This window comes from Corythoichthys intestinalis, chromosome 22 (assembly GCF_030265065.1).
Source record: "Corythoichthys intestinalis isolate RoL2023-P3 chromosome 22, ASM3026506v1, whole genome shotgun sequence".
NCBI lineage: Eukaryota > Metazoa > Chordata > Actinopteri > Syngnathiformes > Syngnathidae > Corythoichthys > Corythoichthys intestinalis.
This window is the reverse complement of record NC_080416.1, coordinates 22,381,859-22,399,456: the sequence shown is the minus strand read 5'-3', so window position 1 is coordinate 22,399,456 and position 17,598 is coordinate 22,381,859. Positions and strand designations below refer to the sequence as shown.

General features: G+C 39.9%; 1 protein-coding gene across 9 annotated transcripts in view; it reads left to right on the top strand.

Annotated features, from left to right (window-relative positions):
• col8a2 (collagen, type VIII, alpha 2) overlaps positions 1-17,598 on the top strand; it is a 189,627-nt gene that overhangs the window by 157,501 nt on the left and 14,528 nt on the right. The window contains exon 1 of one of the 9 annotated variants that reach the window (XM_057827448.1): positions 4,470-4,520. The exons of the other annotated variants lie outside the window; for them this stretch is intronic. The gene's annotated coding sequence lies outside the window, so the exon portion shown is untranslated. Of the gene's footprint in view, positions 1-4,469; positions 4,521-17,598 lie in introns of those variants that run through there. 9 annotated transcript variants of the gene reach the window in all.

Here is a 17,598-nt window from a genome sequence, read left to right as displayed (position 1 = left end):
TTTTGATAGATCATGTGACTAGCAGCTTAGAGACTGTCCTTTGCTTTGCTTAGCCAAAACTACACCTGACGAAGCAAGATGGAGATTTGAAATTTCTCCATGTTTCATGTTTTGACCCCCTGCCACTCACACAAAAATCAAAGTCTGCCTCTGCTTTTATGTCCATTTTGATTTGTTTTTTTCTAAAGTGATATACAAATATCGCAATAATCGTCTTCAAGTGTAGTATCAGTTATTAAACAGGATCGAATCGAATTGATTCGTGATAAGAATCGCATCACCAGAGAATACACACCCCTCGTAGCAGTATTCCTAAAAAGTACATTTGTTGTTATTGTAAGCCTCAGAAACATTATGCACTGCATGAAAATGAAATAAACCCTCCCTTAACAATTGTCAAGGAGAAAAAAAAGCTGTTTTTTCCACTATTGTTGCATTCGTTTATGCACCACTAGAATTTCCAAAAATAATTAATATCCACTAATGCTCAAATTTGAATGTTGCACAGTACACTAAACGCTCAAGTTAAATGATTGTTTTTATACATTTATAAATCTTTTTTATTACTACAACGAGCTATCTTTCAACAAAGATTCCATATTAAACATATTCACAGAAGCATGTTTTTATAACCCAGCTGAGGATTTTAGAAGGTGTGAGGCCATTACTGGTAAAGTATTCTTTTCAAGCCAGCACTCCTTTAGCCAGGAGCTAATAAAGACTTACGTTGACCTTGATGGACGCTGCAGACTCTTCAGTCCAAAGGGACTATGCACCACATCCTGGTGTTTTAATTTGCATTTATGTTTGAGGGGGAAATGAGTAGGTAGGGGTCCTTTGCGGTTCTTTTCCGTTGGAGAGTAAAACATTCAGCTGTGGTCGGTAGCCTTTTAACTAAGTGATCAATCAAAAGGAGCCCAATCAGTACCTAATGGAGCTTAACTGTGATTCAGCTCAGTGAATTTCCGTTTCGAACGCTGTGTTATGGATGTTATTTCAGCAAGCTTCTTTTAGACCTCAAAGAGAAAGAATAATACAAAAGACTCGGGGGTAAAGAGAAGTTTCAATCTCAACACTGAGCTGAATGAATTTGCTACATGGGCCAGTGATTCCTTAGTCTATTATATTCACATGTTTGGAGCCTTTTGGAAAATTCACCAAACTTCCGTTCTTCTAGGAAAGCTTTTTACTGTGTCTTGTTTTCAGTGTTGTCACAGATTACTTGTAAAAGTAATTTAATTACTGATTACTGATTATGCTTCAAAAAAGTAATCTAGTTACTTTACTGATTACTTTATTATCAAAGAAACTACTACTTTAAAAGTAATTTATCAGTTACTTTTGACCAATTTTTCTCCCTTTGCTGCCTCAACATAAGAATGACAATAGAAAAATGTCATGTCCAAAAAAATAAAAAATAAATAAAAAAATAAATACATACATAAATAAATGTCATCTCATGTGATTGACTTTCCGATAATTTAAAGGGGATGATCAGAATTTTTAACGTAAGGCTTAATCTTCGAGTTAGCAGGGGGGTTAATTTAGTCGATGGAGTTGATTTCAACCACCATTGACTTGCACTAGCTGAGCCACTCTGGAGTCCCGAAACTAACAAATAACTGACAAACTGCATGGAATTTGTTGAAATCAACTCCACCAACTAATCAAATCCCCTCTGACTCGAAGATTAAGCCTAATGTCAACAATTCTGAACTTCAGGTTAGGGTTAAGGGGTTAGGGTTAACAGCATATTAGTGCCAATCTAAAACAATGCAAATTGACGGCACAATAATCAGCAATATTTCTCGTCTCCTCTCTTCCCTCACCCGCCATACCGCTTCCACCCTGGTCTGTAGTCAAATAGCCTCCCGGCTCGATTACCGTAACTCACTGCTCTTTGGTCTCCCAAACAATTCTCTCCAAAAACAGCGGCTCCTCCAGAACTCAGCAGCACGCCTCATCACCTGGACCCCCGCCACACACCACATCACCCCCATCCTCCGTCACCTTCACTAGCTTCCAGTCAAACAAAGAATCAATTACAAGATCCTCTATTCAAAGCACTCCATAGCTTGGCCCCTCCTTACCTTTGCAATTCACCCCGTCCACTTCGCTCTTCTACTATCCTCCACCTTTCCATCCCCCGTGTCTGTCTCTCCACCTTTGGTTCCAGAGCTTTTAGTCACTGTGCCCCCCAGCTCTGGAACTCCCTACCCCCTGACCTTCGCAGTATATCTACCCTTTCACTCTTCAAATCCAGACTCAAAACACACCTGTTCACTCTTTCTTACTCACCATGATCCCCAGCTCTGTTATAGCTTTATGTCTCCTTATTGTGCTTTTAATCTTTTTATGATTGTTTAGTTGGTATTGTGATTCCATCTGTCTTGTGAAGCGTGTTTGTGTGGCTTGTAAAGCGCTCTAGAAATAAAATGTATTATTATTAATATTAATAAACACAAAGGTGGGGGCAGGCTGGACTGCGTGCGCACAACCCGGCAAGTACGCCGTACACACACGTGGTCAATTTGGCCATAACAATTTGGCGGTAACTAACCACTTTGCAGTCAGACTTACAAGACATTCTAAAGATGTAAACAAACACGTCACCTCACAGCATAAATGTGCGACACAAATATGATATAAACAATGCTCGCCGACTCAGAGCGATAACTACCTTCCGTTGCAATGGCAAAGCTACAAAACGGACACGCATGTATTGGCTCCAACCTATTGCTGGAACCCTCCAGAATGAAGGAAAAATACTAGAGATGCACGATAATATCGGTCACCGATAATTATCGGCTGATAATGGCAATTATGACGTCACACAGATAATCCAGATAAAACGAAATTCAACCGATAATGCAATCCGATAATTATATACTTGATTTAGCCTCCAAATGTGCGCAATCAACAGTTTTGTCCGATTCTGCTAGTTTTAAGGAGGTGTTTTTGCAGTGTAGTAATGTGATATATGTTAGGAATGGCTTACTTTTAAATGCATTTTTGTGCAACTTGGGTGTTTACTCCTTAAGTAATTGTTGCCAAAAGCTTACTATTACACAATGTCATTGCCATTGTTTAGTTGTTGGAATGTAATACTTGTTCACATTTGATGTGGAAAACAATAGCATTAAATTACATTTTTGCACAGTAACATTTATCTTTGTATACTTAAAAATTTTACATATTTGAATAGAATTATCGGCGTGACATTATCGGTTATCGGGTGGAAGGGGCAGGTAATTATCGGTTATCGATATCGGTTGAAAAATGTATTATCGTGCATCACTAAAAAATACTCACGTTCATTCATGGATCCACACAGATCAACATTCCCTCGCACATCTTAACAGGTGACTGCACTATGCTCGATTTGTGCACTTACGTTCCTCATGCCTTTCTCAGTCCCAAAACACTTGTGACTTAAAACCAAAACTGGAAGTCACAAAACTGGAGTAACTATGAGCAGTTACCACGGAAATGAACGCATAGTGGGAACCTTTCTAACATTTTCTTCTCAAAATACTCTTCGTACTTGACTACAATATTCATCATTCTACATATAGTACAATATGAGGCAAAAAGAAAATAACGCACAGACACTAAGGAAACTAACTTTAATCAGATTACTGCTTTGGAAAAATGAACGCATTAGATTGCTCGTTACTGAAAGAAAGTAATCAGATTATAGTCACGCGTTAGTGACAACACTACTTGTTTTGCACCTTTAATAAAGCAAAGGTCCTTCTGCCACATGTTTTTGTTTATATTTTGGGGTGTCTAGAGAAAGTGAACTGGATTTTCGTTATGTTCAACAGGAAATATTGTTTTGGATTTTGTACGATTTGGACTTTAACAGAATAATCGTGCAAATCGATGTTCCACTGTACTATGATTGGCAACAGTAAAATATGATTTGTGCAGGATCTCACTGCATATCCACTTTGGCTTGTCTCTTATGATGGCCCTGGAGCATCAAAAAGAGCTCAATACATTGCTCGCTCATTTCCCGGTAGCAGCTTTTTAAAAAGCCCACTGCACATTTAGTCAATTCTTTTCACTTAAGACCATCTTGTGCCACTTTGACTTAAGCTCCAAGAATCACTTAGCCCAGAGAGCTTCGCCAGACCCAACAGTTGTGCGATTATAGCAGTATCCAAGTCATTCGTCTCATAAAGGAAAGAATCCTTTTATCCCTGTTTGTTGTGTCCTTGGTTCTTTTCCCCCTTTCGACACCATCAATGGTGAATTAGTGTTAAATTGCCAGAGACGGAAAAAAAAGCCTGGTATCATCTTTGAGGTCACTGAGTCTATGAACAGCCCTAATAGTCGTACTTTCTAACCCTGCAAATTTTGCTGGTTTGTGGTTTGACCGAAAGTCGAGTTAAAATTATGTGTGATATAGTTCAAATAGAAATACCAATCCAAATATGGATGTCCTTTCCCCATAGCCTGCATTCTCCTTTTGACCATTCAATCTGGATTCCAGTAGCCTGCAGCAGCAGTAGCAGGTAGGCATTTCAGATCCTTGAGAGGGATTTAAACCAAGATTTCCGGCAACCTTATTAAACCATAATCTCTCTTCTACCCCTCTTTTCTTTCCATTTCAGGCAGAAAAATAGGTCTTTCATTTCTTTTGCTGACTACTCACGTGTGTTTGGCTCATGCATGCATTTGTGAGGCTTTTTCAGATGCCAAAAGACGAAGGGAGACAATTGGTCGCATCTGAAGTGGGTCAGCAGGAAGATCAGGAACTGAAGCTTTCCCTTTCTTCTCTTTCATTTTTCTTGCTTGACTTCATGTCTGTTTTGTGGTTTCCCGCTGTGCTTCCTCGTCTTGTTGCTTGAGTCATTTGCTTGACGTTATATTCCATCTCCTGTTATCACCACTCTTTGGACCATTTGTCAGTGATCTGTGTTAGCTTAGTGTTGCATGCAGCATCAAACTGAGGAATCCTTTGATAGAAACAGACCACTATTTTGGCTTTTTGCAGCTTAAATGCTTTTCCATTTCTGTGTTAAAAATGTGTTAACCTGTTTATGATTAGCTAATTGTGATTTTGGGCAAGGGCGTAGGTTTAGTCTAGTTTAGTCCAAACATTGGTAGGGACGATATAACAGAATAACCTGTATGTACACTTTTTCCTGGGGACGGGACATTAATAAAACCAAACAGATTATTGAACGGGGCTACATTTCTCACGAATTTGAACCTGATTAATTGATAGGCGAAATGAAAAAATAAATCAGCATTGACTTCTACCAGTACTTCTCAAATAGTGGGGCGCTGACAGGGGTGGCGCATGTGACCTCGGGGAACTTGCGCATCCACTCAGTCGGTGGCAGTGGCGCTCTCATTTTCAAAGTGCGCGCAGTATTTTTTGAAGGCAAGAGCACACAGACGAGAGATATGAAGAGCTGTGCGCCATTTTCGAAAGCCGTTTTCTGGCTGGACTCACGCAGCGACCCACTGTCTTCTCCACTGTCCGCCCGAGAAGTGCCATTTTTGGCTCGGGATCGTCACGACGACCCCCCTCACCTACGGTTCTCCCTCGGCCGCCGAGAATGCGCTTTTTTCGGGCCGTTTGCCTTTTGGCTTTGACATTTAATACAGTGGTAGGTGAGGAAAGACCACTGTTTACTGTGTCTAAAAATGATTATAGCGGACAGCCGGAAGCCAAATCACTTAAAGACATTAGACCCCTATCTCATTGATAAGCCACTTGGTTGTTTTTCAGCGAAAACGTGCCAAATATTGCCAATAATCGTCCCGCTTTGTCAGTGTTATGTAAGTAAACCAGTGAGCACTGTTAGCATGCTCAGTGGAAAATAACCCCACACCATTGCAAACTGGAGGTGATACTGTGAGCAGCGAGCAGCGAAAATAAAAGCTGTCCTTTTGTCCAAAGACACTCTTTTTTTTTCTATTCAGTTTTGTTTTTTCGGTCAATTTTTTTGGCATATTGTCCTCATGAGTTAATGTTTCTAATCAATTTTAATTTGTTATTATTTACTGATTTTATTTTCAGTATCAAATGTTAAAAATGTACCTTGCGTGTATTTTTACAGTTTGGATGTGACTTTTTTTTTTTTTTTTTTTTAATTCAGGCAAATTGACGCGCGTTAAGTCTTTTCTATTACAAACAAAACAATGTTGATCAAGTTATACTTTATAAGTGGATCTCTGTTATTTTCTGTAATAGAAAAAAAGGACACAATGTGAGGCAGTGGCGTACTTATAATTGTAATATTATAGACAAATGATACTATTTACAGTGGCGGCAGAGTTTGGGGGGGGCGCGAAACATTTACGTCTTCCTTGGGGGGGCGTAACGGAAAATAAATGAGAAGCACTGAATTATACTAACTTTTATTTGAATTGTTTCACGTGATACAATGTTTGATTCAAACCTTTGTTTTCAAAAACTACAAAGGAAACATTTTGAAGTGCAAGCCTCTTTATAAAAAAATGGGGAGCTATCCAAGAATGCGTCCACTTGTGGGGGACACTGGAGCACTCCTAGACTCAAACTAAAGTATTGTAATATAAAAGTGATTTGGGGGAAAAAAATCATGAAAAAAAATCTGAGACATCCAAAGACTGATCTACATCTGAGACATCCTAGACTACCCAAAGACTCAAACCAAAGTACTCTCATGAAATTCTGATGTGTGATTTTATTTCACAGAATTTTTTTTATGCCAGTTCATGTCCATGGCAGTGTCCCTCTGAAGTGGACCCAATCTTGGGACTTGCACTCTGAAGCCACTGCGTTGCATTATGGTATTGCACATCATGCAAACAATGATCCAAATGAAGGAAAGCTAGCTTGACTTCGTTGTCCCTTGTGGAGGCTGCCCTGACCGCAGTAGTTTAGCAAGTTAGCAAGTTCACACATATGAATGCTATGCTAACACTGATGCAGGTCGGACTTTTGGTAGCAAAATTAGTGGTGTTTCCCCCACCTCCACAACAGTGACGTCTTTTTACATTAATTACAGTGGCTTGTGCTTGCCGAAAAAACTTATAATACCCCTCCTCTTCAAAAGGGATGGAGGAGGTGACATGTTGTATTTCTGTCAGCGGGTTTGTTTGAGTGTGCGTCTGCGTGGCGGGAGGAGGGGGCGGGGGGTCAATTCATCAGCGAACAAAACCTGAGTTTGAGGGGAAAAAATGGACCGGCACATTCAGCAAGTGAAAAGCGTAAAATGTAAGTCTGAACAGAATTAAAGTTATTCACTTAATAATGGTAGGGTCTATTCTATCCTAACACCATATTAGAAGACAATCTAAATTACCCATATAACTTCAGTCATTATACAGTATAATGCAAATAAAGTGGGGTAAAAGTTGGTGGGGACAATTTGAGCATCCTGAAAAGTTGGTAGTGTTATGTCCCTACCGTCCCCATGCAAACCTACGCCCTTGATTTTGGGGGGAGGAGGGTACCATCAGTGATGGTTTTTTTGGACTTGTTGAATCTTGGCGCTGAGGAACTATGTTGAAGTGAGGGTAGACGCTGCTATTAGAGAGTGTAAAACGGGTCTGCAAGTCTGGTCCTCGAGAGCCGTTATCCTGCTTGTTTTCTATGTCTCACTCCTTTAACACACCTGAATCAAATCAGATTATTTGATTCAGGTGTGTTAATGGAGGAGTCCGGTCCTTGAGAGCCTCTATCCAACTTGTTTTCCATTTCTCGCCTGAATCAATCAAGGACCAGACTTGCAGACCCCTGGTTTAAAACCTTACTTTTGACTAAATAAATCTCAACTTTCTATAACATAGTTCAATTAATATAAACCACAAGTCGGGCTAAAAAGGGGTCAAGATTAGGGGAAAATTTACTCTATCTGTTGTATATAGATGGTTTGATTGGTCTGATTGTTCCTTTTTGGGTCAGCCGATCAGCTCGCTGCAACCCATATATTTATTGTTTTTCAGATAATTTAGTTCTTTTGACAGAGGCTATGAGTGTTAAAATTGATAGGTGTCGATTGAAATGAAGATCATTAAATGTCAGTCAAATTTCAGTCAAAGAAAAAAAAAATCTAACACGTTTCTTGACTGCACTCACAATAAAAGCATTCACCCCAAAAATGAGCTGAGCAGAGAAGGCTTAAGGGGAACACTAGAGGGGGAAAAAGGCACAGACGCTGCCAGCTGAGGTCTTTGGAGACAACGGGGAGACAGAACGATCAATGGGACGAAAATGGATTATGTTACTAGTTCGTCAAGACCGGTGGGAGAATGTGAGTGAATCACTGGGAGACGAAAAGTACACATTGTATGGTTCTCACCTCCTCCATCTACTTCATCTCAGGGGTTTAAGAAACTTTCTGACCTTGCCATAGCATAAAACACTTGAGCTTGTGGATTAGCCAAAGAGACACATGAAGTGAGATGTTTTCCACCAGTGTGACCTAAAACCAATACAACCCAATTGACTTTTAAAATAAATTTTTGCTTTCGAAAAATTAAAAGTCAACAACTAATTTGGTATGTGCTCATATTGACCAAATTTAATTGTCTGAAGCTTGTTTTGCTCAGTAAACAGGATAAATATCACCCCGTTTTATAAATAGCACAGCTGCTTTTCTACTTCAGTGAGTGCACAGGGTATTAAAATGTTCCTCTGAATGATGTCATGAAGAAAGCAAAAATCCTCAACCTGACCCCATCTGTTTTTTGCACATTTGATCCTGTCCCTGTCCTCGCACGTTCTTCTCCCCCTATCATTTCCTTTTAAATTGTACTGTTTCCCTCTATTTGCGCACTCCATCAGCATCCACTCAACTCTTTGTAACCTGCAGGGATGTTAGGAATCCCTACCCCCAAAGTACAATTTCCTGAACTGATGAGACTGTTTTCATCACTGCCCTCTCTTATTTCATGAGATGAGCTTTTTCCTTTAGCGTTGAGACAGAATATTATTTAATGGAACGGGTAAAGGAATCGCGAATGTATAAAATTGCCTTTTTGTCAGGTTTGAAACAGTAGTTACTGTGCTTCTGTTTCCAGATAATCACATACTGCATTTCACAGAGTGACAATGTTAGTTCTGCTGTTCACTGACATGACATGATCCAAACTTTACAGGCATACTCTAGATTTTAATGCGTATTGCGCAGTGTCATGAAAATATCAAACATGTGCATGGAAAGAAAAGTGAGGTGTCATTTGCCAATTCCCTTTTGGCTGATAGCAAAACCTTTTATTTGTTTATGCTTGCATAAGATAGGCTCTTCTGTTTTTCCGCTACAAACTGTAAAATCCATTATTATGCATAAGTCTAGACTACAGCCCTTAAAAAAAGTATAACGCATTCGTTGTTTTACTCCTCTGGTGCTCTGAAAGTTCCCAACACAAGAATGCTATGGTGTATGAGGTTGGCTTTGGTTGAATAACAGCTAAACCACCCATGGCTTTATGCATGTGATTATGGTTGATTAAGGTCAAGGTTAGAACTGTAGAACAGCTATAAGATGCAATTCAGGAACCAAAGTGCGTGTTTTGTAAAATGCCGGCATAGCACATTGCAACAAAAAGTAGAGCACTGCTCAAATGCTCACCACAAAAACAACAGCTTCTTTCCCCACCGTGACACTGAATCCTCAGTCTTGGTGTACGGTTCTTCTGCCTGTGGGTACGCAGTGTAGGAAATAGCTGCTCGTCTGGATTTGGGAAACTGATGGTTGAATATCTTCACTTCTGCTGCTGTGGATTTCATTATCGTGTCGATTGCTGTTTGCCTGTGATGTGTCTTGTCTTTTTTTAAGGCAAGGCAAGGCAAGGCAAATTTATTTATATAGCACAATTCAACACAAGGCAATTCAAAGTGCTTTACATCAAATGAAGATCATAAAAATCACATTTAAATCAATACAACGTAAAAACCAAGACAATCAAAATCGGAAATAAAATTATACATAAAAATCGCATTAAATAACAAATAGAATAAAAATAAATAAATAAAAATAAAACAAAAACTACTACTACTAATAATAATTGAAATCAGCAATGGAGATAAGCACAAGAGGAATAGAAAGCAAGTAGATTGAAATATATAGACAGTTATGGATATGCAGTGCTAAACAAAAGCGTTTTTAGCCCTGATTTAAAAGAGCTAACAATTTGAGCATACTTCAGACGTTCAGGTAACTTGTTCCAGAGGTGAGGAGCATAATAACTAAATGCTGCCTCACCCTGCTTGGTTCTTGTTCTTGGAACATGCAGGAGACCGGTTCCAGACGACCTTAGGGGTGTAGATGTCTCATAGGAATCTAACAAATCAAGCATGTATTTTGGTCCAAGGCCATTAAGTGGTTTGTAGACGAGCAGTAGTATTTTATAGTCTATCCTTTGACTCACTGGAAGCCAGTGTAGTGGTTTCAAAACCAGTGTAATGTGGTCCAGCTTCCTAGTATTTGTGAGGACTCTGGCTGCAGCATTCTGTACTAGCTGCAGCTTCCTGACTGATTTTTTATCAAGACCCATAAATATACCGTTGCAATAGTCCAATCTGCTGAAAATGAATGCATGCATAAGTTTTTCCATGTCTCGTTGAGTCAGAAGCCCCTTAATTCTGGTTATATTTTTTAGGTGGTAATAAGCGGATTTAGTGACGGACTTTAGATGGCTATCAAATTTTAGGTCTGAGTCAATAATTACGCCAAGGTTTCTGACTTGATTTGTAGCTGTAAGTGACATTGAGCTAAGTTGCCTGCTTCTCTTTGACCTTTCCTTTTTTGGCCCAAAAATGATCACCTCTGTCTTCTCCACATTTAACTGGAGAAAATTCTGGCACATCCATTCATTGATTTGATGAATGCATTTACTCAGGGAAACTAAGGGACTATAATCATGTGGGGACACAGAAATGTACAGTTGTGTGTCATCTGCATAGGTGTGATAGGAGATGTCATACTGTTCCATTATCTCAGCTAAGGGACGCATATAGATGTAAAATAAGAGTGGTCCAAGAGTTGACCCTTGAGGGACTCCACACGTGAATTTGGTTCGTTCTGACTGATGGTTTCCGATTGACACAAATAAATCCCTATCATGTAAATAGGATGTGAACCACTCAACTATAGTGTCAGTAGGCCCTACCACTGTTCCAATCTGCTGAGTAGTATGTTGTGATCAACCGTGTCGAATGCGGCGCTGAGATCCAATAGTAACAGAACAGATGATTTGCCTGCATCGGTATTCCGACGAATATCATTTAGGACTTTGATAAGGGACACTTTTTATCTATTTAATATCCTTGATGTTGAGAGCTAGTACAAGGTCTCACACAGGGCGGCATTTAAGCTGGTACTTTCACTGGCTACTTGTACATTGCGTTGCCAACTCTGCGAGAAAAAAAAATAAGGGACACCTGATTGGTAGAGCCGGCCGGCCCGTGAACCGTCACCCTTTAATTATTTTTTTTGTACGTGAAAAGTGATTTCTTTTAAATGATTAAAATATGATAATAATTTTACTCAAAGCTGAATTAATTGGGTAGATATTTGATTGATATAAGCACATTAAAAACAATAATTATCAGCAATATACTGTATTTTTAATACAAAAAATATATAGTGTGTTTAAATTCGCCTCCCCAGACAAGCTGCAAGGAAACAGCGACAGCTGAACAAAGTGCCGCTCTGCCGATGCTGCCTCTGCGCGCGCCAACCGGGAAGGCGGAACTTCGCGCGTTCTCTTCTTATTCTAACCCTTTGTACTGACTCCATGTTTCAAAAGTTTGAAGAAGACTCACCGAAAACAGATTGACAATTTATTCGTCGACAATGGTAAAAAACAAGGCAAAAACAGACGACGGAGGGAACAATGCTGAATCCAAAGCAAGGCTACATAGCAAATGTTTCCGAGCAGCAAATCTGTCTTATCTCAGCGTCCAGTGTTTTTGAAGTCCGTGGGCCGGCCGAAGGTGTGTCCAGGCGTTGCTTTAGGATCATCCCTCTCTGGCCGGTTTCGGACTGTTTAGGTTCGTGCGTGGATGGGATGTGGTTGCCACAGCGACCGACGCTGGTCTTGACGTCACAAGCGCCCGCTATCAACTTTGTTATCCGGGCTGGCTCTACTTGTTTTAGGACAGAGAACGCTTTGTCCTTAGAGAACTTATTTGCAAGTTTTTGTGCGTCAATCTTGCTCGTGACGCATATGTTGGGCTTCTATGATAAGATGTCATTGTGTATCTATGCTGCTTTTCATTAAACTATGGTGTGATATTTATTTTATGTTAGGTGCAGTCCTACAGTACATATGAGAAATGATACTATTCCCTGGTTAATTATATTACGTGTGTTCGAGTAATGCAAACAATTAGACGGTGCCTACGAGAAATGGTAAAATTTTTCCTTTTCCCCCTCAGGAGCCCCGATAAGGTGATTAACTTTACCGTGTTCAAGGCCACTGAGTGAAGTCTGCCTAAATTATAGTTAAATGAATGTGTTATACTAATGCAAACCATTATATGGTGTGTGCGAGAATGGTACCTTTTCCCTTCCAGTGGTACCTCGGCATACGATCGCTTCGACACACGATCTTTTCGACATCTGACGTAAAATTTGACTCGCCCTTTGTTTCTACATCCGACAACATACCTTAAATAAGACGATCTATGACAGCACCACAGTTTCTTTGTTTTCCCGCAAGACGGAAGCTTGGCATATTTTCTTGTGAGAGAAATCAACACGGGTTCCAACAATGTTAGTGCAGGTGGTGAAAAAAAAAGGAAAAAGGTGATGCTTACCATTGACATGAAGGTGGATACGATGGATATGATGGACAAATATGAGCGTGGGGTGCGCATCCGTGATATGGCTAAACAATACAGCTGTAGACTGTCTATCTCGGCGGTCCTCCGCCGGTCGCCAGTCTTTATTAGTTAAGGTGGCAGTTATTATTGTAACAACAACGCTAAAGAAATCGCCAGCTTCGTCATTTTTCTCATCATTGATTCCATCAACTTGTGCAACACAACATGCCTAGTGTCCCCCTGAGCAAGTAAACAAAATGAAAGTTCGCACTCCGTCAAGTCAGCCACGCTATGCGTTCAGGTACACCACGCAAACACATTCGCCACATTAGAACCCGTTTTTTTATTATTATTATTATTCCAATTTATTTCATAATTTATTTGATTTGCTCTTTGTAATTGATACTTGCAATCAGTATTTATTAAGAATTTAGTGTAGGTTTTCGGCCTGTGGAATGAATTAATGGAATTATGTATTCTTATGGGAAAATCCTGCTCAACATACAACCATTTCGACTTACAAACAAGGTCCTGGAACGAATTAACTTAGTACAGTAAGTAGAGTTACCACTGTTCTGTACAACAGTAAAATTAACATATGTCAAAGTTGTACTGAGTTCATTTTGTCTACACTTATAGATTACTGTAATTTCCGGACTATTGAGCGCCCCTGCTTACAAGCCTCATCCAGTACATTTTTAAAGGAAAAAACATTTTGTACCTACATAAGCCTCTCCTGTCTATAAGCTGCGTGTGCCCACATAGTAACATGAGATATTTATAAAGAAATACACAGTTTTCTAAGTTTTAATCACATACGAACAAATACTTAACGAATCCGGTTATAATATAGCGCGTAACTTACGGGGGTAAGGGAGGTGCGGAAGAGCGAGAGACGTGCCTTCCTGCTGTTGTTGCGGGTGTGTCTGTGTGTGCGTCGACTGCTGCAGATAGCAGTTGTGTTCCACGAGTTTCCAAAATAAAGAACTGCAACCTAACTAAGCGGGTGACTCTTTGTCAACGTTAGAATACCTTAAGTTTTCTTTCCACGCAGCGCCAGCAACATGGCACTAAGCTGACTCCTCAAGCTCACTCCTGAGCGTGTGTCATCCTCTTCGTCACGCAGCAGACCGGCTTTTCGAAACCCTTTGGTGATGGTGGATTTTTTTCACACTGCTCCACGCTCTTAGACTTCTGCAAAAATTGCTCTTCGCATGCGGCCAGTTTTGGTAAACGATCTCTCGCCGCTGGCCATGCAAGCCTTCAATTCAACTCGGCACGTCATATCCATTTCTTCTAGCATTTTCCATGATGCGTGTCTGCTAATTTTACTAATGCACAAAAATGAGGGTCTGCTACTTTTATTCGTGCACAAAGCAAAGTTAAAATACGGGTAAGAGTGCAAACTAGCGTCTTCCTCGAAACATATATTCCAGGTGTCTTACGCTTACATTTTATGCTCGAGTGCTCCTGGCGGTCGTTAGAAAAATTGATAAATTGGCCGCATCATTGCATACGCCACAGGTTTCAAAATGAGGGAAAAAAGTAGCGGCTTGTAGTCCGGAAATTACGGTAGTTGAATTTTTGTTTTATCCCAGACAATTGTTTGAGGTGTTTTAATCACATGACATGTTTCGGCGAACACTTCCGCCTTCATCAGAGAGTCACTGGTGTTGGTTTGATGCATCTTTATCAGCTTATGGATGCAAATAATGCAATAAATCATACATCTGGGAGACAGGGAGTTTTATTACAAGAAAAACAGAACACAGAAAGGAGTGTGAGAAAGAGAAAACACTAAGACAAACAAGGGCAATAAAAGAAAAAGCACAACAGGAACATCACAAGTCAGCCATCACCGATCTCTGCAAAAGGGAACACCACAATATGGACATGGAAAAGGCCAGAGTCATCCGCACTGAAGAAAACAAACATCATCACTGGATCAGGGAGGCCACTGAGATCCGCAAGCGGGGTCCGAGGACCATCAACAGGGACGAGGGGGCTTACATGCTCTATACTACCTGGACCAGCATCCTGGAAAAGTGAATGGTCAGTAGATTGACAGGCAAGTCACGCCTTCATCCATCAGCTGATAAAGACGCGTCACACCAACACCAGTGACTCTCTGATGAAGGTGGAAGTGTTCGCCAAAATGTGTCAGGTAATTAAAACAACCTAAAAAAATTGTCTGGGATAAAAGAAAAATTCAACTTAACATCTGTCTAAATCTGCTAAATTTAAAACTGTATGATTTAACCCATAAGGTTGTGAGTCCTGAGCAGTGTTGTTAATAACGGCGTTACAATATAACGGCGTTATTAACGGCGTTATTTTTTTTCAGTAGTGGGTAATCTAATTAATTACTTTTCTCATCTTGGCAACGCCGTTACCGTTACTGAGGACGGAAAGGCATGCGTTACTATGCGTTATTATATTGGTCGAAAAGTCTGAGGGAGACGGACTCACCGAGACGACAGAGCAGAGCAGGAGCGCGGAGGAGGCAAGAAAGTTGTGACGCCGAGCAAACGCGATGCTAGGTAGCTCCAATAATACATGTTGTAGCCGATAGCCTACAAACTACGCCCGCATGTTATGGTAGATATGGTAGACATGGTAGATATCACATATATTGTATATATAACTAGATGCGTTTGTAAACAGCCGCCATCTTAAAGCAGTAGACTTTTTAGGACGGCTCTGTTGTAGAGAACCTTCCTAGCGAACCTAGGAAACTTTTTTTTTTAATCTAAAATACTTCTAAATCTGCAAAATCTTGACTTGAATCTATCTTTAAATGATGAAACAGTTTTAAAACTTTCATATGTCGAAAGCAGAGAAGGGAACTAATGCAATATTGGGAGCAATTTTAACAACTTTTAACAGTTGATTCAGGGTAAAGGGTAAATTAGGGTAAAGAATTGGGCTCGGGCCAATTGTACCAAAAACCTTCACAAAAAAATTCACAGTGTGGCCAATGTTTTTTTTTTTTTTTTTTTTTGACGGGAAAAAAAAAAAGTAATTATCACCAATTACTTTGCCAAGTAACTAATTACTCTTACATTCAGGTAATTGAGTTACTAACGCAATTACTTTTTGGGAGAAGTAATTTGTAACTATAATTAATTACTTTTTTCAGTAAGATTAACAACACTGGTCCTGAGTATGTGTGGTTTTTCAAAATACTTTTTTTAAAACATGCAAACATTAACTCTGAGATTAACTTTTTTTTTCTTGTAACAATTTATTTACAATGTCCCCTCAGCAATAAGTTTTGCAAATGATCACTCCAAATATAATGTTGAAATGTAAACGAAATTGACAAAACACAAAAATATAATGCTAATAGTGAAAATAATGTACATAGAGAAGAACGAGAAAACAAATAATCATAATTTTGAACATTCTTTTTACTCGCTCTTCACTCAAACATCTTATCTCCCACACTCATATGCAGTGTTGGGAGTAACGCCGTTATAAATAACACCGTTACGTAACGGCGTTATTTTTTCAGTAATGGGGTAGGTAATCTAACTAATTACTTTTTCCGCCGTTACAACGCCGTTACCGTTACTGACGGTCAAAAGCGGTGCGTTACTTACTCTGAATAAATTGAAGAAACTACCAGCCGTGTCGAGTCGACTCTCTGCTCTGTTGATTTGTCATCCAAGACTTTGGGTGCGTTCAGGTTCGAGAATAGCGTACGTACTTCTGACTCCAAGCTGTTTGTCCCTGCTCATTCAATTAGACAATGCTTTCCAAAGTTTGGTAACGTTTCTGTGTTTGCTACACCTGATGCTAGCCTCGTTCCCATCTCCCACTGTTAGCCAGCAATAATTCTGCTTCCATCTTGAGGACGGCAGACGCTTTGAAGGTGATGTGAATTGTCGGGAAACGAGCCTACCTGAATGCAGCCCCTCGAGAGATGCGATGGAAGTGATTGTGATTGGCTGAGGATTAGAGTCATGTGTCGTGGTAAGCCAATCAGAGCCGGTGATTTCACAAGCAAACCAGAACAGCGCGTGCGGCAAACATACACACGCAAAACAGATGCACAGGGCCGGGATGGCAGAGCATTCAGAAGAAAAATTGTCCTTTAAGAGGTGGAGATATCGACACTATTTCAAGTTTGTCGAAATTAAAGGAAAGAACCTGCATGTAATATGTAATTTATGTCCCGGGGCAAAGCTTTTGTCGACATCTGTGGTAAGCAATTCATATGAGCTGAAGCACCTAACAAGTTAACTACCTGTCTGTTCTTCTCTATTCCACTGACTCGAATACTGCTCAGAAAACTTCAAATTCTTTGACATACAACAAGTTCTTTTTAAAGTAACGGAAATAGTTACTTTCCCTGGTAACTAGTTACTTTTACTATAGAGTAATTCAGTTACCGACTCAGTTACTTTTTGGAAGAAGTATTGAGTAATGTAACTAATTACTTTTTTAAAGTGACGTGCCCAACACTGCTCATATGTTGTTTTCCTCATGGCAAGCGATCTCCTCGACCAAGAGATGAGTGCGATTGTCATTGTTCCGTCAGCTCATTAGTCAAAAAGCAAGAGAGGCGGAGGAATGTGCTAAACACAATTTTCGATTTTCATGATAATACAGAACAAAGTGCGTCCCTTGTAAGCTTAATACGGGACGCATACTTTTGTTTCTGAATCCAGCATGATTCCGTTTTTCAATCGACGGTTGGCAATCGTACATGTACAGTACAGTTATTAAAGTGCTTGATGTTAATGACATCTCCTATTTCTAAAAATGAAGGCTTATGCACTACATGGGACAAATTCACCCCGAGAACAAGCCAACGATGA